Source organism: Balaenoptera borealis (genome assembly GCF_965194805.1).
Source record: "Balaenoptera borealis genome assembly, chromosome: 5".
Classification (NCBI taxonomy): domain Eukaryota; kingdom Metazoa; phylum Chordata; class Mammalia; order Artiodactyla; family Balaenopteridae; genus Balaenoptera; species Balaenoptera borealis.
Window position 1 is genome coordinate 133,803,127 of NC_138862.1, and position 23,143 is coordinate 133,826,269.

At 39.3% G+C, this 23,143-nt stretch overlaps 1 protein-coding gene and 1 pseudogene across 4 annotated transcripts in view; one reads left to right on the forward strand and one right to left on the reverse strand.

The window, feature by feature from the left end:
- Positions 1-23,143, forward strand: part of CPNE4 (copine 4) — a 611,710-nt gene that overhangs the window by 55,403 nt on the left and 533,164 nt on the right. Inside the window, exon 1 of one of the 3 annotated variants that reach the window (XM_082392745.1) lies at positions 7,290-21,386. The exons of the other annotated variants lie outside the window; for them this stretch is intronic. The gene's annotated coding sequence lies outside the window, so the exon portion shown is untranslated. Of the gene's footprint in view, positions 1-7,289; positions 21,387-23,143 lie in introns of those variants that run through there. 3 annotated transcript variants of the gene reach the window in all.
- The window catches only part of LOC309629539 (armadillo repeat-containing protein 1 pseudogene), a 150,674-nt pseudogene that overhangs the window by 3,336 nt on the left and 124,195 nt on the right, over positions 1-23,143 (reverse strand). The window lies entirely within an intron of this gene.

Consider the following 23,143-nt stretch of genomic DNA (forward strand, 5'->3'; position numbering starts at 1 on the left):
TGGGACTCTCTTTGCTTCCTGGACTCAGTTGACTGTTTCCTTTCCCATGTTAGGGAATTTTTCAGCTATTATCACTTCAAATATTTTCTCGGGTCCTTTCACTTTCTCCTCTCTTTCTGGGACCCCTATAATGCGAATGTTGGTGCATTTAATGTTGTCCCAAAGGTCTCTTAGATTGTCTTCATTTCTCTTCATTCTTTTTTCTTTATTCTGTTCCATGGCAGTGATTTCCACCATTCTGTCTTACAGGTCACTTATCCATTCTTCTGCCTCATTATTCTGCTATTGATTCCTTTTAGTGTATTTTTCATTTCAGTTATTGTATCATTCATCTCTGTTTGTTTGTTCTTTAGTTCTTCTGGGTCTTTGTTAAACATTTCTTACATCTTCTCAATCTTTGCCTCCATTCTTTTTCTGAGGTCCTGGATCATGTTCATTATTATTATTCTGACTTCTTTTTCTGGAAGGTTGACTATCTCCACTTCATTTAGTTGTTTTTCTGGGGTTTTATCTTGTTCCTTCATCTGGGACATAATCCTTTACCTTTTCATTTTATCTAACTTTCTGTGATTGTGGTTTTCTTTCTGCAGGCTGCATGATTGTAGTTCTTCTTGCTTCTGCTGTCCATCCTCTGGTGGATGAAACTATCCAAGAGGCTTGTGCAAGCTTCCTGATGGGAGGGACTGGTGATGGGTAGAACTAGATATTGCTCTGATTGCTGGGCTGTGCTCAGTAAAAGTTTAATCTGCCTGTCTGCTGATGGGTGATGTTGTGTTCCCTCCCTGTTAGTTGTTTGACCTGAGGTGACCCAGCACTGGAGTCTACAGTCTATATGGGTGGGGCTTAGCAGTGGCCTCCAGTAGGGCTCACTCCAATGGGTACTTCCCAGAACTGCTGCTGCCAGTGCCCTTGTCCCTGCAGTGAGCCACAGCCACACCCCACCTCTGCAGGAGACCCTCTACACTAGCAAGTAGGTTTGGTTCAGTCTTCTATGAGGTCACTGCTCCTTTCCCTGGGTCCTGGTGCAGACAAGACTTTGTGTGTGCCCTCCAAGAATGGAATCTCTGTGTCCCCCAGTCCTGTGGAAGTCCTGCAATCAAATCCCACTGGCCTTCAAATTCAGATTCCCTGGGGATTCCTAGTCCCATTGCCAGACCCCCAGGCTGGGAAGCCTGACGTGGGTCTCAGAACCTTTACTACAGTGAGAGAACTTCTGTGGTATAATTGTTCTCCAGTTTGTGGGTCACCCACCGGATGGGTATGGGATTTGATTTTATTGTGATTGTATCCCTGTTACCATTTCATTGTGACTTCTCCTTTGTCTTTGGATGTGGATTATTTTTTTGGTGGGTTCCAGCATCTTCCTATCAATGGTTGTTCACCAGTTAGTTGTGTAAAAAACTTTGTTCTGACATGGTCATGACTAATTCTACTGAGGGTTTGTTTTGAGTGGATTGAGGCTATCTTAACATTTCTGTGCCTTAGTTTTCTCATCTGTCAAATGTGGATGATTATAGAACACAACTAGCTCATAGGGTTGATGGCTGTGGGATTAAGTGAGATAATAGTGTCTTCTCCTTTTTCTGACATTTGTATAAGATATTTGAAATGCTACTGCCTTAGGACTTTTGCCCTTGTGTGTTCTGTCTGCCTGGACTTGTTTTCCTCCCAAAACCCTAATCATCAGCTCTCTAATTCTTTTATGTTTTTACTCAAGAATTCCCTCCTCAGTGAGTTTACCATATCTAAAATGTTACTGCTCCCCTTAACACTGCATCCTTCTTCCCTGTTTATTCTTTGTCTTAGCTCTTATCACTGCCATTAAACTGGACATTTATTTATCTTTTTTATTGACTGTTACTCCCTCTTTCCCAACCCATTAGAATGTAAGATCTATTAAGTAAAGAAAAAATTGTGCCCTGTTTTACTTCTAGCACTTGAGGATAAAGTAAATATTTGTTAAATTAATGTAATGTACTATGCTTACAGCATAGTGGGTACTTAATAAACATCACATTGTGACCAGGACACCTCACACTGCCTTCTCTCCACTGCTTATCTAGATTCTACAGCTGAACCAAATTTCATCATCTTTCTTTCTGGGTCCACTCAGCTAACCCCTCTTGCCAGCTGCCTTCTTCTTTAAATCCCATTTTTTTTATGGTAGCATTATCTTTTTATCTGCCCTATCTTGTTCTCTGATTATTTCATATGAGTTGGTCCAACCATCCCAACTATCTTTGCAAATTTCTTGTTGGGAATAAATAACTCATACTTCTGCCCTATTTCCTTCAGCATAGTGCCCAAGATGTAGTGAGTGTTCACTGAATATTGTTTCTGTATCAATCTGCATTGAGCAAATGATATGTGACTACAGAATTTATTGTTTACTAACTAGAAACCATGAAACCAATTGAATGGAGGGAGAGAAGTATCATTTTCAAGCAAAAATCACATTAGTGAAATACATTTATTTGTGTGAATTATTTGATCAATACTTGTCTCCATCACATTAGGGTACTCTAGCTGCACTGGCCTTCTTTTCTTTCCCAAGCTTTTATTATGAAAAATTTTAAATATCAGCAACATTGAAAGAATTTTACAGTAAATACCTGTGTACCCACCAATTTGGTTCTACTGTTAAAAATTTTAGTTTAATTGCATTATCACATAATTTATTCATTTGTTCACTCTTCTATCTGTCTATTAATCCATCTTATATTTTGGTGCATTTAAAAGTAAATGAAGGGACTTCCCTGGTGGTCCAGTGGTTAAGACTCCATGCTTCCACTGCAGGGGCATAGGTTTGATCTCTGGTTGGGGAACTAAGATCCTGCATGCCACGCAGCATAGCTAAATAAATAAGTAAGTAAATAAATAAAACAGTGATAGGGAACTCCGTGGTGGTCCAATGGTTAGAACTCCATGCTTTCACTGCCGAGGGCCCGGGGAACTAAGATCCCACAAGCTGCGTGGCAGCCAAAAAAAAAAAAAAAAAGTAAAATGAAGACATCAGTACATTTCCCCCTAATTACTCAACATATATTGAACTAGAGTTCATCATATAAATGGAATGCTGCATGTACTGTCTTTTGCATAAGGCTTGCTCACTAAACACAGTGTTCCTAAGATTTATCCATGCTCTTACAAACTCATTCCTTTTCATTGCTGAGTAGAATTCCACACTTTGTCTTGCCCTAGCTGCTGGATGTTGTGACTTATGTGGCTGCTATCCACCTATGTTTGTGTACAAAGCTATCTTCTTCCCCTTGGACAAACACCTCGGATGAGATTTCTGGGTCATAGAAATCCTTTTTTGTCCTCAGACATACCAAGCTTTTCCCTGCCTTATAGCCTGGCACCAGCTCTTTCCTGTGTTTGGAATGCTGTTCTCTGTGTATGAAATACTTTTGCCCCTTATTATATGTAACTGCCTCTTTTGTATCACTCAAATCATAGCCTTCCCCGACCGCCTGTTCTAAAGTAATCACCTAGTCCTTCTTCAGCACATGACTCTTTCATAATTTTCTGCATAGAATTTCTCGTCCTCTGATAATTTTGTTTTTGCCTAATGTAAGCTAGGGATAGGGTCTCTTTGCTTTACTTTTCTCATTCTATAAAGTGCTCAATGACAGTTTAAGCTTTAATAGTTTTAGATAATTCTGCAGTCAAAAATGGCATTGTATGTAGTAGATAGTCAATAAACATTTGATGAAGAAGTGAATACAGGAATGAATACATTAAATTCCTAATTGCTAGGCCCATCCACCTTACTCATTGTTGTATCCTCAGTACTCAACATATAACAAGTGCACACTATCTATTTGAGGGATGAGCAGATGATAACAGTTCCTTGGTAGATCAGAAACTCTTAAGAAAATGCCACTCTGGAAAATGTCTTCTTTCCTGCCTTGTCATATGAAGGCAGTTAATTCAATTCCTTAAACATGTTCAAAACCTGGGTAAAAGTGTGTCACAGCTGCAGATGTGAGGCATCTCCCCTCTGCCTTGATATCCAGTGGGAAGTTGCTGGTGGCAAAGTGGAAAACACACTTGTAAGCTGTTGTGAACAGATTGGCTCATTAACCTGGTGTTTAATGGTGCTAAAATGTATTTCTCCAAATTTAGTTACTAGTACTTATCCTGATTCGGGGGTAAGGGTGAAAGAGGAAGCACTTACCTTACAGGGCAGTTAGTTGGGTGGGGTTGGCAACTGGACATGGATTTCTTGTCTTGCTCAGGAATTGTCATCTTGGACACCTGCAGCCACAGAAATAGGAGATCTCTGAAGTTCAAGGGAAGGAAAAGTCAGCATTTTATGCTCTTAGAGTCCTGGAGTGGTAGAGAAGGACGAGAAAGGAAGAATTCCTGGTGACATCTACCACCAGATTCTTCCTTTCTCAGTCCAGCTGACCTTGTACTATCTGGGAACAAAGAACTGGACCTGCCCATCCTGTGAGTTGAGAAGGGGTCCTCGTATCTTCCAATACTCCACAAAAGAAATGGACAACCAGTGTGGACATTGGAGGAGAATCTTCCCAGGATCGGCTTCTCTCTGCCTTGGCCACTGGTGTGCTTGTGTCCTGAGTAGTATAGGCAGAGGCATGAAAAGAGGCGAGGTGGAAGTTATGGTTGAAGTTGTGTATAGCCCACACAACAATGCTACCCCCTCAGCCCTGGCCCTATCACAGTGCCCAGCAAAGAATCTGCTTATTTGGAGACCAAACTCAAGCAGCCAACTTCCACTGTGCCTTTCACTGTTTACTCCTCTCTCAGAAAGAACTGTATCCATGTATTAAGGCCTTGCTCAGTGACCAAGTTGAACCTAACCATGTCTGGTAAATTCCTTGGTTTGAGGGAAAGGAAAATGATAGCATCAAGACAATCTAGAGCAGCTTGATGAAGGATGAGGGAAATCATATGTGGGCTTCTCTTTCTGCACTAGGCATAACCACGAAAGACCAAGCATTCATCAGGTTATTTTTTTAAAACATCAGGCTATTGTAATTCTAAGGAGGTGCTAGCTACTCTGTAATGTAATATTTTGCAAAACAGAGTTTTTCTGTAATATGAATAATCACCCTATGTTATATGCTTTAGAAACTTGGACTTTGATCTTTTTAGTTGTACTTAAATAGCATTTGAGTTCAAGAGACACTTTGAGGTAAGGGATTCTGGGAAGATGCAGCCTGAAGGTGTATCCTTCATGTCAATCCCTCTTGACTCCAAATCATCTACTTCTACTGCACCAAGTTGCAGATGGGATTGACACTGGAGGTATTATTGAGGCCACTTTTCCTGGGATTTCTGGGTAAGAGAGCAAGCTCTGGACGTATTTATTCCCCTTTGGGCCCGATAGGTTCTAGGACATACAGAGGCTGAGAGGCCAGGGGAAAAGAGTGGTTAGGGATGGGCATAGGAGAGATGAAAGGATCTCCTTAAGGAGGGAGTCCAAGTGTGGTCTTTGATGATGGGCCTGATGGATCTTCCTGGACCCTGAGTAACTGCCAGGGAGTTAATTGGATGGGATGAAATCCTCAAATCCTCAAGTCTAGGAGACAACCAAGTCTTGCAACTCAGGAGGTCTGTATGCAGAGGCTTCCTCAGGGAGAAGGAATAGAAAACGGACCAGTGCTTCACTGGCCCCCAGTGACTGCTGCACTTCCCACTATTTGCAAGTTTCCTACCATCTAGGGTGATGCTTACTTGATTGCTGGAAGGTGGAATGAGTGTGGAAAGATTGTAAGTCATGATTTGCCAGAGGAAATAGTAGTGCAACCATAGGGAGGAGGACAGCAGATGTTGCTTAGTGAAACTGAGCCACTAGAGATACAAGCTGACCAATGACAATGATAATAATAAGAGTATTTAGGAAGATTTTCTTACTGCATAGAAAAGTTATTGGGTTTAAAATTATTTGTTTTAATTAAAAATGTAGTAGTTCAACTGAAAGAGCGAATAATTACTGTTAAGAACTAAAAGAGTGGCTTGGAAGATGATTGAGAAGAAATATTTCAAAGTAGAGGGTAAGGATATACAAATATGAAAATAAGGAGGGATGCCAAAAGACCCAGAGGACAGTCTGAGATCCTCACTAGGCATTCCAGAAGGTCCACAAAAGAACAGGTGGTAGAGAGGCAGTTATTTTCAAAAATGATAAAAGAAAATTTCCTTATTTTGAAAAAAAACTTGAGTCTATAAATTGAAGGTCCTCACTGAGTTCTGAGCAGGATTAATTAAAAAAATATATATCTGGATTTCTAAAATCAAAACATTCCAAACAGCAAGACTAGCATCAGACTTGTCATCTGCAACTCTAGAATCTAGAACATGGTAGAAATAACATCTATGGACAATCTGGATTTTTATATCTGATGTTGAACTCTCTGAAAAGAGATTATTCCTAGCTTGAGACTACATGATATAGAAATGCTAACTGATCTACTGAGTCAGAACTTAAAAGACTAGTGGGCACTCCCACTGATATTCTCACTATAGAAAAAGTCTTTTGATTGCATTTTCTCCCAAACCTTACCATTCCTTCCTGGGAAATTCTTTCCCAGTATCACTGAAGACAATTCTTGTAAATAGAAATATTTGAGAATTCCATACTGAAAATGGCTCTTCTGTATCATCCGGTCCTACCTACTACTTTACAGAGACCAGGAAACTAAGGAGTATCAAGAAAGTTAACCAAGGCTTCATAGGGAATGAGTGCAAAAGTCAGGACAAGAACACAGGTCTGGTTTCCAGTCTAATCATCCTTCCAATTTAGTTAAGGAGAGGAAGTCCTTTACTTCTGTGATCTATTTCATATCCTTCTAATACATTTCTTTCTTAAATAGCCTTGAATGGGTTCCTGTTGCTTGCAACTGAAGGTCCCGAACTGATGAAAAGTCTAGCTATTCTCTCAGTTTCAATAATGACATATACTCATGTGATTACTAAATTGATATTTCTAGGCATGACCTTTTCCTCTGTTTTCAATATCTCAAATTTCCGAAGTTTCCCTCTGTAGAGCTTACTCATTTTTCAGATTCAACAGGCAACAAATGAAACTCAAAATGTCTTTTCAAAAATGGCCGTTTTCTTAATGTTCCTACTTTTGTCACTGATATCACCGTTACTCGAGAAATTTAAATCGCTTTTCATGAAACACATTCTCATTAAGTCACTCTCTTCCTCAGAAACTTCTGCCCTTCTCTGCTGCTTGCAAGATCATGTATGTTAACACCTTGGCTTAGCATTCAAGTTCCTGTCAGATCTCTCCACTTTATTGTCATTAACCTAACTTTTTAATATTCATACCTGTGACCATACTGGACATTCCACCTAAAAAGAATTTCCCTACCTGTAGAAATGTTCTCCATATTGCATGTAATAAAAGAAACTCTGGCTAATGTTGTACAGCAACTATACTTCAATTAAAAAAATAAGCTCTGGCTCTGTGCTTAAAATCAAAGATACTGGGCTGTATGTTAGTTCCACTAATCCTGGCTATGGGTCCTTGAAGCTTTGGTTATTTTTATCTATAAATATGCACATTTTCTCTCTTCTAGGCCAGATCTTTCATTTTTATTCATATAAATAAAGAAAAATAAGGCACAGAGAATTTTAGGGACTTTATCAAGGTCAGATCGCTTCCAGATAAAAGAAAACTAAATGAATATGAGATGTTACATCCTCAAGTGGATCGTTTCTCAGGAGTCCCCTGCGGTCTCCTGCTTGTAGCCTTAAGCATATTCAGATGTGAAGACCCCTCTGTGCATTGGGGACTGGGTGGGGGAGGGGAACTGTTTGGGCAGAATCTGATCTGTAAAATTTGTTTCAGTCTTTAGGCTAACAGTAGCTGTTAGAATGTCTGAAAATTTTATTCATGAGTGGCCTGCCCTTTACACTGTTGGTTAAAAACAGACTTAATATCCAGGGAAATTTTTTTCAGGCAGGCAAATTAGATAGTTGGAGGCATGCTAGAATCCAGAGACCTTGATGTGAAAATAGGTTACATTGGAACCACGGTGGAGAGTGGGACTCTTAACCATACTTGAGTTGGAGGTGTTTCTGGTCATAATGCCAGTGTCTGCACTGATGATGACCCCCCTCACCCCAGAGTTCTCCCTGTATATTATTTCCATTTAAGGGTTCTTGGTGTAACCCAGTCATTCTCATCACCAGCATGTAGATCCCCATCATTCTTGAAGCAGGTGCTTTGTACATTTTAGAATATTTCAAGAATGCTAGTGCAAACCCTCCAGGTCTCCTGAAATTCAGGCTGTTCCATTTCCGGACAGGAAGACACTTTTCCAAAGAGATGTGGCCTTGGCTTCATTATCCCACCTCCTAACTCAGAAACCAGATCATGCCTTGTACAGCTGTAAGAGTGCACTCCCAGGAGGCTGGGGATGCTCCAGTCATTATGAACTGATGAGATCTTCTTTCATACATAACCCACCTGACAGATCTGATCAGATCACACCTGGGTTCTGCAGGCAGGTGCTGGCTGAGCTGAGAGGTGATGACTGAAGTGTGGGGAGCATTAAATACTCCCCCTGTTGGTATGAGGTTTGCTGGTGTGCCTTTTGTCGGGCTTGCTCCCCTCCTCTCCTTATTACCCTCCCCATTTCACAATGATGTCATTGGGCTTCTCCTTCTAGTTCATCTTCTTCTGCCTTCACCTCGTGCACCGATTCCTTTCCCTCCTGCTTGTTGACTTTCTCGTCTCGAGCCCTCCTGCCTTCCTGCCTGAGTTCACTTTATTTTTAATGGAATTTCTCCTCTGGTTCTCTTCTCTCTCCTCCTACTCTGTGTTCTTCCACAGTCGCCCAGCTATAAATAACCTGAGGCGTCCAACCTTTTGCTCTCATGGAGAAATGAATAATTAAAACTCCAGAGGAAGACACGTGGATTAAATCAGGCACTTAATTCCTTCAAAACACAGAGAGCATTTTGTGGTGTCCTGTACAAATGGATGAGTCACAGTCAATTTCTTTCAGAGGGGAGAAAGCTGTTTGATTTGGTCAGCAGTGTATTAAAAAATGGAGCATGCTAATGAATGTCAGATGTTGGATGGGAACGACACTTCTCCCACATTCTGTGACATGAGCCCTGGAGTCCCAACTATAACACATGTGGAAGTGACAGAGTTTACTGACCAGTGGTTTGTAGAATGTTTCTCTGTAATATTTCATTTACATTATCAAATATCACAAATTTTGAGTCCTTGCTTATTAAATATGGTGAAGTGGGGAATTGCGATTCTCTTAGAGATATTGTTGAGGTGACGGCTTATGGGACTATTTAATAGTAAGTGCTCAGAAAGCTCAGGTGATGTCTCAGGAATGGGTCCACAAAGGAGGCTGGCAGTCGCTGAGCTGAATGGTTCTCACTGGCTCCCCTCATTGTACAAGTTCTTCTTCAGCTTTCCAGAGACTGGGTTCCTTCCAGAATGGTCTAATTTTATGGTATCTTCTCTTACCCTGAAACATCTTGCTGATGTCGTCAAGAAAGCGCGGGCATCAGGATCCATTATGCCACACCCTGCTCTGTTGCTTTGTAAATAGACTTTCTGAAGGAAAATCAAGGAGGATTTTCAACCTGGATGAAGTCTACAGAGCCTTTTATGGGAGGCCAAGGGCCTCTACAGAACCTTGAAGGGGGAGGTATCGTTCAGAGATCCGTGAGGAGAAAAGGCCTGGGTATTGGATTCAGAAATAAAACACACACAAACCTAAGGAAACTATTGGTAATTTTACAGAAATATCTCAGACCTGGCTCAACCCGGGAAATAGTCATGTGTTGGAACTCCCTCAAAAGAACAGCTGTGTGTGTGTGTGTAAATTCTGCTTTGGGAACAGATAAAATAAATTAAAAACTACCTTAGAGGAAATTACTCAGTGAGGTAGGAGGGAAGGGTGAGTGGCATCTTAAAAGCTGAACAGTAAGGAGGGCAGTAGACTTACCTTTTTATTAAAAAATCATTTGGCAGCATGTGCTTTTGGTTAAATCCCTTCTTCTCTTTTAACATTGATTAGCTGCTTTTCTCTAAAATGAGTTTCATTATAGAAAAAATGTTTTCATCTGTTTATCTCCCTGTCCCCATATGCTACTCTCTCAAAGTTTAGGTCCTTTGGGAGGAGTAGGTGTTAATTAAGCTAATTACTTCCTTTAGTTTATTCAGACCTTAGAGATGGCTTTAGGGCCCATTACACAGGGCTCTCCCAAAGAAATAAACACACCTTTGAAATAATTTAATTGTTTCCTTTGCATGCACTTTGCTGCTAAATAAGGGGAAAGACTTTGGATAAGGGTGATTTGTTTGGGGAAGTGCTGAAGGTGAAAGTCACACGAACGCAGTGCTTCTTAAACTTTAGTGTGTACGTGGATTGAATTGCTAGCGCATCTTGTTAATGCAGGTTCTGGTTGGACAGGGCTACCAGATAGTGCCACTGCTGCTGGTCTGAAACCACACTTTGAGAAGCAAGGAGCTAGATTTAAATTTCATGTTTTTGGTGCCACTGTAAATAGTACTTTTTAAAAAATGTTAATTTTCCATTCCATGGCTAGTACATAGACATGCTATTGTTTTTTGTATATTGTCTTTGTATCGGCAATTTGCTAAGCTCACTATTAGTACCAATAGCTTTTTTGTAGACATTTGGGATTTCCTACATAGTCAGTCATTTTGTCCAAGGATAGAGACAGCATTATTTCTTTCTTTCTAATCTGTATGCATTTTATTTCTCCTTTCTGGAATTTTTGCACTAGCAAAGATCGCTAGTATGATTGTTGAATAAGAGTGCCTTACTGGTTCTTTTAAAGCTAGGAATGTTATTTCAAGCAATAATTAAAGCAGATCTAAGAGTGGTGTCTTAAATTGAGCGCCCTATTAACATATCTTCAGGTGATTATTTTCAGTTACTGAAAAAAGAGACTCTCCTCTGTGGATTAGAAACTTTCTAGGGCTCATCTTCTACCCAAGGGTTTTGTTTCTACTTCTGAGGCACTTGAGATGTCAGCATTTACCCAGACACCCCCACTTCAGATAAAGTCATGCCAGTGACAGCCAGACCTCTGGCTCACCACTCTCTGAACTATGCCATCTCTTACCACTCCTGCAACAAAACAGGGGTGTCTTCTGCCCAGGCAACCCACGCTTGAATAGCTCTAATTAACAGCATTTCTTGTGACTGTCTTTTGCCTTTTCAAAATGTTGCTGAACATGAAATAAAAATCACAGGTTTTCTGGGCTCTAGTTTTAAAAAGGTCCTGAACCTGGGTGTCGTGTGGCAATCTACTTAGCTTCACATAGCAAAGGAAACAGCAAATGTATTCTCCCTTCAGAACTGTAGCACCACCTGTGATACTTTCACATCACTGAGGTGGAAGAGAGCAGACATTTTTGTGTGGACCCACCACCTCTTAATACACAGCCATGCAGTCCCTTACAGCTCTGCAGAGCCATTGTCAGGAACTTCTTCCAGCCCTACCATGTGCTTTATCCTCCATCAGCTTGTCAGCCTCCCATATACTTCTTTTCTATCTTTATCAATGAATATCCCAGACAAATAAATTACACTGGGAGCAAAAGAGAAAGGGTCACTAGTGATTTTTTGAATCCATTTTTGAAATATAAGTTTCCAAATCAGATATTTATTATGAGATCAAAGAAAATAAGCTCAACTCTTTTCATATTTCATTCTGTATTGGCATCATGTTATAACATCAAGTAACATTTCTGTTACATATTTCATTGGATATGTCCTTGAAAAGCTTTGAATAATTGTTATTGTATTTGCTGGGGGATTTTAAAGGGAAAAAACTTAAAACAACATTTGCTCCACATGTATAACATTTATTCTCCCTCTGTTCAATAATGGCGATTTGGACTTAGTCACTAAAAAATTGGGTAAAACTCAAAACTCACCTCAGCCCTCAAACTGAGAAGTATTTAGGGAAAAACAAAAAACAAAACCTTTCTATGGCATGTACAATCACAATTTAGATATTGAAATTCTTCTTTTACAAAAAAGTCCTATGGATGCTTATCTTTTCTTTAAGAAACGTGAATATAGATAAATTTTTTCTCTTGGAGATTTAGTCATATGTCTCTAGAGGCTTGTATGATAAGCAGAAAATGATAAATGAAGATGTGTGATTTTTAAATGTCTCTTTCGTATACAAAGTTATCAGTGAAACCATGAGCATCACAGTTCAACTGGAGAGAATATGGACTTTGACTAAAAATTCACAATAATTCAATATTTGTGTTGTTCCCATTATCCAACAGCCCTTGTGCTCCAGAACATTCAGTGTCTTCCTAGAGCCCCATGCATTTCATGTCAGCCTCTTTTGCCCAGGATTCTGCACCTTCCATGCTTAGTCTAATCCTACCCACTCCAGGGCAACCGAACTTCACAACAGACTACCACCTGTTTCCCAAAATCTAAGTGCAGTTTTGCTTCTCGATGCTTTTGACATGGTATTATCTTAGGCTGGATAGGCTTTCTCTGCCTGTTGAAGTTTTATTTCTCAGCCACCACTACGTCAAATTTCATTGTCTTTATAATACTTTTCCTGTAAGAGAAAATGTATCATTCCTCTGCCTTTCACAAAAATTGCCTCCCTCTCTTCTTAGCACTACTTTCATTCTGTTTGGATTATCTGTTCTTCTTACCGTGTCTGTCTACCTGGCAAATTACATTTCTAATGAGTATAGGACTCTTGGTTTATGGGTCCCCAAATTTGTGCTGTGTTTTAGCCATTGTTGGTGCTCAAGAAGTATTTTTAAGGTAAGTGTATTTGTAACCAAAGCCTCTGGTGCTGCACCCACAATGATTGATGGAAACAACATTTTATATTCCAGAGCAGCATTTTGTGACTGAAACAAGCCTGTGTGCTTTTAGGGCCATTTAGTTGACCTATAGCGACCCCAGTCAACTCTAAACTCCCATGTTTTTGTGTTGAATCTGATCTCAATAGCCACCAAAAGTGGATGCACAGTAATGTACTCAGGTCTGCAGCTTGTCTCCTAGAATTCATGGTCATTATCACCTTTGCAAGGTACCTGTTTTCATCCAGGAAGTGGGCTCCGAATGTACTTTAAAAATGCATGCTGTATGCTTTAAATATGTACAATTTTTATTTGTCAAGTGTACCTCAATGAAGCTGGAGAAAAACTGCACTGTTTTACATGTAAAAAAATACATTACTCTGGCAAGTAAATTCAACACATTGCAAGCCAGCAGAGCACACAATTATAAACAATTTCCTAAGCATGTGTCTCCATATACAGTAGTCAGCTATTGGTTTATGAGTGCTAAAGGGAAGAAGGAAGGGAGACACAAAGAGAAGGATTATTTGGATCCAGTTTTTGAGTTTTGGGGACTTTATATTCACAATGAAACATAAGTGGACCTGGCGTTAGAGTGATCCATTATTGTGTGAGGCCAGTCACATAGGGAAAGAACTATGCTGACCAATGGAAAAGAGATGCCATTGTTGTCAAGCTCTTTTTTAATTTTGTGGACTTATTTCTAGGAAAAGTCTTATATTGGTAAACTATGTTTACTGGAAAAGAATAAATTTGCATGAAATTGGGATTATCCTGGAAAGCCTTGAAAATATGAAAATAAAAGGGAGAGTGTTCCCCACCTTTGCAAATGACCCCCCAATTTTTAGAGTTGTGCAAATGAGAAGACTCAGACTCATCTTTGACACCCTCATAGTCAATCTGTCATGAAGACCTGCTCATGTTCCAACATAAATATCTGTAAACCATCTCTGTTTCAACAGTTGTCACCACTGTCCAAGCTAAAATCACCTCTCCTTTGGTCTACTAGACTAGCCTTCTCTCTGGCTGCCCTCTAACAGTTCTCCACACTGGTTAGAGTGATCTTTTTAAAAATGCAAATCTGATTATGCCATCCCCCAGCTTAGAACCTTTCAAAGGCTTCCCATTGCTCCTCAGATAAAGACCAGAATCCTTGTGGCTCACAAGCCCTGTTTTCTCTGGCCTCTGCATGCGTCAGCAAACCCACTGCTTACTGCTGACCATCACTCCTCACTCTACAACCATACTGGCCTTCTTTCTGCAGCTCAGTTTCACCCTGGTCTTATAACACTTTTGCCAGTTAGGATGAGTAAATATTTAGGATGAGCATTTTCTGGTCTAATATCTATAAACTCTGGGGAGGGGGAACAGGTGCTTGCTTATAGCACATGGCAGAGACTCACTGAGATATTTTTTTCAGTGAGTGAATTTTTTGTATGAATTGTTGGACCTCAGTAGACTGTGACGTCTTCAAGGACAGCATATGCCAGAGACACATCCATGGGCCTGTCGTTCATACCAACTGGGCCCAGCCCTGTGCCTGGCACACATGGGCACTGGGTAAACATTTGTAGCACATTGACTTTAAGTCACTCTGACTCTAGCTGAGAGCCTTGAGAGTCAGACAAGTAGCATCAACATTGCTTGGGAGCTTATTAGATCCAGAATCTCAAGACTCACCCAGACTTACTAAATCAGATTCTGCATTTACCCCCCAGGCCCACTGTTTAATTTTTGAGGTATAGCATATATACAGTAAAATATGTAAAGTGTACTAAACTTAACTGCACAACCTAATGTATTAACTGTGTTACCACTTCTGATCAGAGGTAGAACATTCCCAGCACCCAAGAGCGTTTCTTTCTTCCTGTTTTCAGTCAGTACTCTCTCAGAAGTAACCACTAGTCTTACTTCTTTCTATTAATTAGCTTATTAGCTTTTCACATTCTTGGACTTATAAAGTACCACTCTTTTTCACTTAACATTTTCAGAATCTGCATTTTCACAAAACACCCACCCACAAAACTTGCATGTTCAACTTTGAGAAGCATTTCTAGGGAGCCTTTGTTCTCACCCCTGATGGCACATTGATGACCACTGGTGCCTGGGTACCACCCCCATGGATGCTGATGTAATTGGCCTTGGATGAGGCCTAGGCAGCAGAATTTTTAAAAAAACCCTCAAAGGATTCTAACTTGCAGCCAAAATTGAACACCGCTCTGTATGTCCTTAAATCCTATATCAACCAGAGCTCCCTGCCTCTTTAATCCATGCTGGGAAAGAACAGTCATTACCTCTCAGAATGAAGCAGATCTCACCCAGAGCAGATTTTGTCTGCTTTCTCAGTTAACTGCTTTTCTCATCTCCCACCTTCTCTAGAACCTAGAGAAGACACACTTAAGCCTTTGGCTTGTGTTTTCATCATCCCACGGGAGCAGTGGTATGCTGGAGCTGGCTCATAGTGGCTTGTGAAGGCAGACTTTGTGCTTCTCTTTCCAACTATGCATTCAAGGACGACATGTTGGTAATTTGAAATTGGCCATGATGGGAGTCTTTATACCACAGAAATGGGCAAACACTACCAGTCAGGTTCTGTTTCCTCCCCAGTCCCCTCCTGGAGAGTTGGTTTGCATCACATATTCCCTTAATATAGGCAAAGTAGTTAGGAAGTGGTTCCCGTCATCCACTCAAGCTTTCATTTCTGCCAACACCTAACTTACCATTTGGCAATTAATCATATGTTTAAGTAATATTGGCAGCGCATCCACTGCTTTGGGAGTATAAAAAGATGGGCATGATTATCGTGTTTCTTCCATCCAGCTTAATTGGAAATCCTTAGATGCCTGCTTCCAGGGTCACTACTGTCTGGTCTTATTTAGGCCATCAGTACATGAATAACAGAGCAGAAGTCAGTGAGAACATTCATTACTGTACCTCACTTAAGGTCTTTCGTTGCATCTAGTATTCTCTTGGGGTTGTCCAACATTTGACTTATCTGGTTTCTATTGATCATTGAATGCCACTGATTACAAAGTGATTCAAGATATTTTGCAGATATTTTGTAAGTAAACCTGTGGGGTAACACTGATAAAGGATTTATGATTCTTAGTGGTTAAAAACAAGACTTTTTAAGTCAGATAGATCTGTGCTTTAATCTTGGCTCTTCTACTCCTAACTGGGTGACTGTGGGCCAATTATAACATCTCTAAGTTTCGTGTTCCTCATCTGTAAAATGAATGAAAAATCCTTTGTGGAATTGTTGTGAGGATTAATTAAGGAAAAACAGGCAATGCAGTAGGCTTCAAACCTGACACATAGTCAAACTTTACTCATTGTCATGGGCTGGGTCCCCAGGAACAGACCCTGAGACAAGGATTTGGGTGGAAGTAGTTTGAGAGGTGATCTTAGGAAATATTGGTGGGTGAGGAGTGGGAAAGGGAGACAGGGAAGAGCTGGAAACCAATAAAGGTGCAATTGTGAAGCAAATTTACATGTTAGCAATTGGAACTTAATTTTACTGGGGAATCTGAGAAACAATGTAGAAGTTATAACTCAGGTTTGTCCCATTAGAAGGTAGAGGAAGCTGTGGTATTAATCCATCAACCCAATAGTAGTAGCCGTGTATGGGAAAGCTTCCTATAGCAGAATGTTGTTTTTCTGATCCATTACTCTGAGAAAGGCAGGATAATATAGTCAGAGAAGCATTGATTCATCTCCTAAGGTTTGTTTTAGCTGTATTAGTCACAAATAGTCTCATGGCTTAATTTCTTTTTGTAGGCACAAACATTACTGCTGGTGTGAATTAAAATCACACTCACATACACACACACACAGAAAACCCTTGTACAGTTTTACTTTTCATCCTGTAGTGATGGGAAACAGTACTATATAGCCATTCAGCTCTAATATGCTGAAGCATAGATTCGTCTAGGGGCAGCATGGCTCAGTAGAAAGACCATAGGATGAGGAGTTAGGAGACTTTTGTGGAGTCTTGACTCAGTCACTTAAACTATTTTTGTAGCCTTGAAAGGAGCAAAATTTCCCTGAATCTCTGCTGAAGGGGAAGAATTACCTGCCTAGTTAATTCCTTGTGGTGAGGAGCACAGGGAATAGTGCTTTGAAAAGGGGTTGTCTCGTATGCTGAGGTCTGTATTGGAGGGACCAAGTCTCCATCAGCCACCGGAGCAAGGTGCTTCTGGTTTCTTTGGGCAGGATTCCTGAATTCCCTGTAGAGCTTCGGAGTTACCTTGTATTTTTCCTGTATCCACAGCATTGCAGTAGTTTGTGACCTGAAGACATAGTGACTCTCTGGAGGCACGTTAGACACATTGATGTAAATCAGCTGGTTCCAAGGATTCTGTGCAGTTCTTGTCTTCAGTGAAAAGTGTGGCTGCAACTGCTTTGTTCAGTTTCTCCTAGAAAACAGTGTTGATATCAGTCTCTCTGACATCCTGGAATATTTCCTTGGCTCCTCAAACATGAAGGAGAAGAAACCAGGGCAAATGTTTATATAACTTTATTCCCCCTTGTTCTCAAATCCAAGGAATGATCATGTTGGATTTGGATGGAAGCTTCTTTGCCCTCAACATGTCCATCACTTTATGAATTAAGTTCTACATTTATATAAGGTATTGGTTTTCAATTACTGAACAAATTTTAACCAGGTAAATATTTAGGTGGAAGACTTTGGAATTGCAAGAATTTACTACATGCTTTGAACTTTAAAGAGCTCCTTTTCTATAAATTGGCTTGTCCAATGTAAGTTTTTTCTTGCAGCTCCACATGGGAGCAAGGAACTTATAATATGTATATATTTTAAAGATGCAGTGTGGCATTCTAGCAATTAAACAATCTCAGTATGATGTAAATGTAATCACATCAGATTCTGTGTTTTGAATTGCAGTGCAAAACTGTATACATTTTAAGGATGGACTTACTGTTAGAGAAAAAATACTATATCTTTATTTTTTAAAAAATAAATTTAGACAAATATGGAGTAATCTAGAGTTAACTAGAGTTAATTCCCAAGACTCTAAACTTAAGTACCTGAAAATTTAGATATTTATAGGTTAGTGGTTTTTAATTAGAAAATCTAATGCTCACCAAAAATATTATTCAATATTAATGTGGTTACAATATTTTTAGTTTCAATAAAAAAAAAATTTGGAGAGATTCTTTAGAAAGCAAAAATGATGACACAAATTAAAGATACTAGGAAATAATTATATCATCTTTTTCTTCTTTAAGACGGTTTGCTCAAATCAGCATATCTATAACTTCAGCATAAGCATAAAATTTCAGAGTATCCATAAAGATAATGTATACAGAATATTTCTAGATAGTTTCATATATAGTACATATATAATAGTTTTATTATAAGCCAATTTGAAGTTTATTGAATATTGCATATATATATGAAAATAAATCTGGGTCTTTCCTCTTTTTTCTATCAATAGAATTTTTTATACATAAACAAAACAAACAAACAACTCACATGAGCAAATACTAATAATAGACCACCAATGATCCTGGCAACAAAGTACACAAAGTGGAAGTTACAATCTTCCTTTAACCATAAACTTCAATCATGGCAAAGGGGATAAAAAGTTATTTATAATAATTGTTTGTAATAATTATATTTGATAAACCAATTACTCCTTTTATGTGACTTCACTTTCTAAAGCTGACACTTCATTTTTGTGAGTAGAAGGACCTGCATATGTTTGCATCCAGTACATAGAATATGTGCAGTGAATAACTGCAGATTGATTGGACTCCTTTGACTTTTTAGCATTTTTAAAATATTGAAGTACATTGTTTTTACAATGTACTGTATTTTACAATGTAAAAACAATGTATTGTTTTTACATTGTTGTGTTAGGTTTTGGTGTAGAGCACAGTGATTTAGACATATATATATTCTTTTTTTTTTTAAACATCTATATTGGAGTATAATTGCTTTACATATATATATTCTTTTTCAGATAATTTTCCATTATGTTATTATAAGATATTAAATATAGTTCCCTGTGCTATACAGTAGGACCTTGTTGTTTATCTGTTTTATGTATAGTAGTTTGTATTTGCTAATCCTCAACTCCTAATTTATCCCTACCTCTGCTTTCCCCTTTGGTAACTATAAATTTGTTTTCTATGTCTGTCAGTCTGTTTCTGTTTTATATATAAGTTCATTTGTATCATTTTTTTCAGATTCCAGTTACAAGTAATATCATATGATATTTGTCTTACTGTCTGACTTCACTTAGTATGATAATCTCTAGGTCCATCCATGTTGCTGCAAATGACATTATTTCATTCTTTTTTATGGCTGAGTAATATTCCAGGGTGTGTGTGTGTGTGTGTGTGTATATATATATATATGAAAATATATACATCTTCTTTATATATGGACGTTTAGGTTGCTTCCGTGTCTTGGCTATTGTAAATAGTGCTGCTATGAACATGAAGTGCATGTATCTTTTTGAGTTAGAGTTTTCTCTGGGTATATGCCCAGGAGTGGGATTGTTGGACCATATGGCAACTCTATTTTTAGTTTTTTAAGGAACCTCCATACTGTTTTCCATTGTGGCTGCACCAATTTACATTCCCACCAACAATGTGGGAAGGTTCCCTTTTCTGATTGGACCCTTTTGAATTCTGGTATTTTCACTCACTTATCTCTGTGACACTTTATTTATATCTCTGCAAGTGTTTTTATTAAATCACATTATATATGTAAGACTTTTCACTCGTTTAAAATGGCTAATTGTTAAGAGATCTGAATGGATAAGTCTTAGTGATAAGAGAATTTATCTCATAGGTTCCATTGGTAAATGAAGCATAGGGATGTTTATGTAGAAAGTTTCTAGAGCTTTCAGTGATCAAACAATGGACATTTTAAAGAACCGTCTAGAGGAGATGCCTGAAACTAAATGGCATCGCTGTGGTTTCTGTGTGGCAGATCAGGGAGGAGGTGTTTTCTTCCTTGGGTGATTTATTGTCAAATATGGATTGACTGGCTATTCAGCACAGGATGTCACCTTAATTGCAGGTCCTCACTGAGGTGTGAGCTTCTCTTAACTTGTGCTACTTTTCACAGCCCTGAAAGGAGAGGGTGTTGTGGTGGCTAATTATTACTCTGTCTAGTTATTGCTGTTAAAACAAAATGGTATCTTGCTTGAATTAATCATCAGCCCATGTGGTGAAGATTACTTCCCAGGACTTATCAACTTATTAAACAATTAAACTGAAATTCTGGGGACAGTAGAGCTTATCATCCAGTCTCTGCTGCTGTCTTGCTCTTGTAAGTAACAGGAGACTGTTGTCTCTATACTCCTCTCACTGTGGTTCCTTCGCTTGAAGTCCAGGATCCTTGAATACTGGATAGAATTAGTTCATAGCTGATTTTTAACTTTACAAAGACTTTTGTGGGAAAGAATGAAGTAAGTTTCACCTAAAGTAGGTTTATCAGAAATGATAATGTTTTTCCTTTATTACCTATTAATTTTTTAGTGTTGGATGTTTATTCCTTTCAGACATTTAAAGCCAATTGCCAAATCCTTCACTAGCCATTACACAACCAGGTCATTTCCTTTGGCTCTAACTCAGAAGTAATTTCCTTGATCATTTATATGATTTTTTTCCCCCCTTGAGCTTCCCTTAATTACTCTTCCTCTTGGATATTGTGCAGCCTGGGATGCTGGATACAATTGTGACGTTCATTTCAGGAGACTATTTCAGGGGGACAGATTTCTTTTTTCTTTTTTCTTCTCCTACTCTCCTCCTGCACTTTCTTTAAAAAAACAAAACCAAAACAAAACAAAAAACAAAGAACCAAAAAACTTATTTTTCTTAGAGTGTCTCAGACCCCAATGGCCACACATAGGCTGATCTCTAAAAGCGAAAATAGCTTAGGTGAACTTTATCAAAGTTTTTGTTGTCAATGTTGGGTTTTCATTTGTTTGATTGTTTTTATATGAACCATTTTTTAATTGGAAAAGTAAACCATGGTCATAATATAAAAAAATTAAACCCTATAACAGTAAATCTCCCTTCCAACCCAGACTCCTGACCCCAGATGCTTCTGTTGAAGTGATAGATATGCTGATTTCAACAAACAAGGACAGAAAGATGAGACAGTTATTTTGTAATATCTTTAACTGCCTCATTGGTTTTATCTTCCAAATCAGTGATTTTCCAAATTCAGCGATTTGTGTCCTGAATACATAGTGACTCTCGAGCGACATGTAAGACACGTTGATGTAAATCAGCTGGTTCCGAGGATTCTGTGCAGCTCTTGGCTTCAGTGGAGAGTGTGGCTGCAACTACCTTGTTCAGTTTCCTCCTGGAAGACAGTATTGATATCAGTCTCTCGGACATACTGGAATATTTCCTTGGCTCATCAGACATGAAGGAGAAGAATCCAGGGCAAATACTTAAATAACTTTTTTCTTCCTTGTTTTCAAATCCGAGGAATGATCATGTTGGATTTGGATGGAAGCTTCTTTGCCCTCAACGTGTCCACCACTTTATGAATTAAATTCTACACGTATACAAGGTATTGCTTTTCACTTACTGAACAAATTGTAACTAGGTAAATATTTAGGTGGTAGACTTAGCAAGAATTTGCTGTATATTTTGAACTTTTAAATGCTTCCCCCCCACTCCCAAATTAGGATTACTTGTGATCCTTCTACAAATACTTCAAGGATTGAATGTTACATAGGAAAGGGAAAGGGAAGAGTGAAAGGAAGAGAGAGCATTCTCTTTTTTAAAAAGACTAATAGTGACAGCTTATTAAGTTTTTTTTCACCCAACAATATATTTTAGAGGTCTTTCTATATCAACATCCATAAGTCTACTTTATCCTTTGTCAGAGATGCATAGTATGGATAAGTTATAATCTATTTTTTATTTTTTTAATTAATTAATTAATTTGTCTACGTCGGGTCTTAGTTTCGGCATGCAGGATCTTTGTTGTCACCTGCGGGATCTTTTGGTTGTGGCATGTGGGATCTAGTTCCCTGACCAGGGATCGAACCTGGGCCCCCTGCATTGGGAGCACAGAGTCTTAGCCACTGGACCACTAGGGAAGTCCCTGTAATCTATTTTGCCTGTCCTTTGTCAGTGGTCATTTCAGTTATTTCATTTATTCATTCATTTTGACGGTTAAAGTCATGCTGTAGTGATTGTCCCTATTTGTATGCCTCATAACCATGTATATACTTGTCAGATAAAATTCTATGCATACTAGACATAAATGTCTTCGCATGCAGATATGTGTGTAACTATTTGTATACTCAAACAGAATCATTAAGAAATACAGTTCTCCACCACCCTGGTTTCCTCACTTTACAAAGTACTTTGGGATGGCGACAGGTACAGAGCCACCTCATTCTTCAGGTTTCCTTGCCTTTCCCTTCATAGATGTAGATGTCAGGGTGTTATTTCTACAGTGAAGACATTCAGGGCCCGCAGAAATAGTGTGAGTAGATGCCCCTGGATGTGAGACAAATGGGCTGAAGAGGTTGGAGCCAGTGGCAGGCAGGCTTGTTATAGTTCAGAAGCCTGGGCTTTTGGCCGTGGGATAGACAATGGGGCAGTGGAGCCCAAGCCCTCATTCTCTGTGTGGAGGGACTGGACATCCAGGCAAAGTCAGTCTCATGCCTGAGTCACTTATCCAGTGAGGGGCAGAACCTCCCAGCTCACCACCAAGGGCTTTTTCTACTACCCCATGGAAACTCCCATGTTTGTCTCTCTGTTTCTTGTAGGCTGACTCTCCTATTGTTTATTATTTCTCCTCATGACCTTGACTGGGTTCTCTTGACCCAGTTGAAAGGGGCATTTAGACACCATCCCACTCAACCTCTGGAGCCTAGTTAAAATTTGACAGGCAGTTCTGTCTTGCAGGAGAGATTTTTGCCAACTTCTCTGAGGCCCCCATCTCAATTTGATGATGATTTCAAAATCATTACTAAAAAATAATGATATAACTTTGGGGGAAAAACGATGGTTCTCTGTCTTTCTCTCTCCTGTATTGCTTTTGAAGATGCTTACGTGATAGGGGCATAGTGGGCAGCCAGGCCTGGTCCTATTGACATAGTGTGGGGGAGGGGAAGAGCCAGTGGTGACCTTAATGAATCAGATCACATCCATGTGGCCCTTCTCTCATGGTGGTCAGGGAAGAGTAAATGCTGCTTGGTGTCCTTTCTCAGCTGAGTCTGCCTCCAGGTGGACAGACATCTGTCAGAATCATGAACTGAGAGTGCTGTGGTGAAAGGAAAGTGGGAAGTCATGATATATGCGTCTGCACTT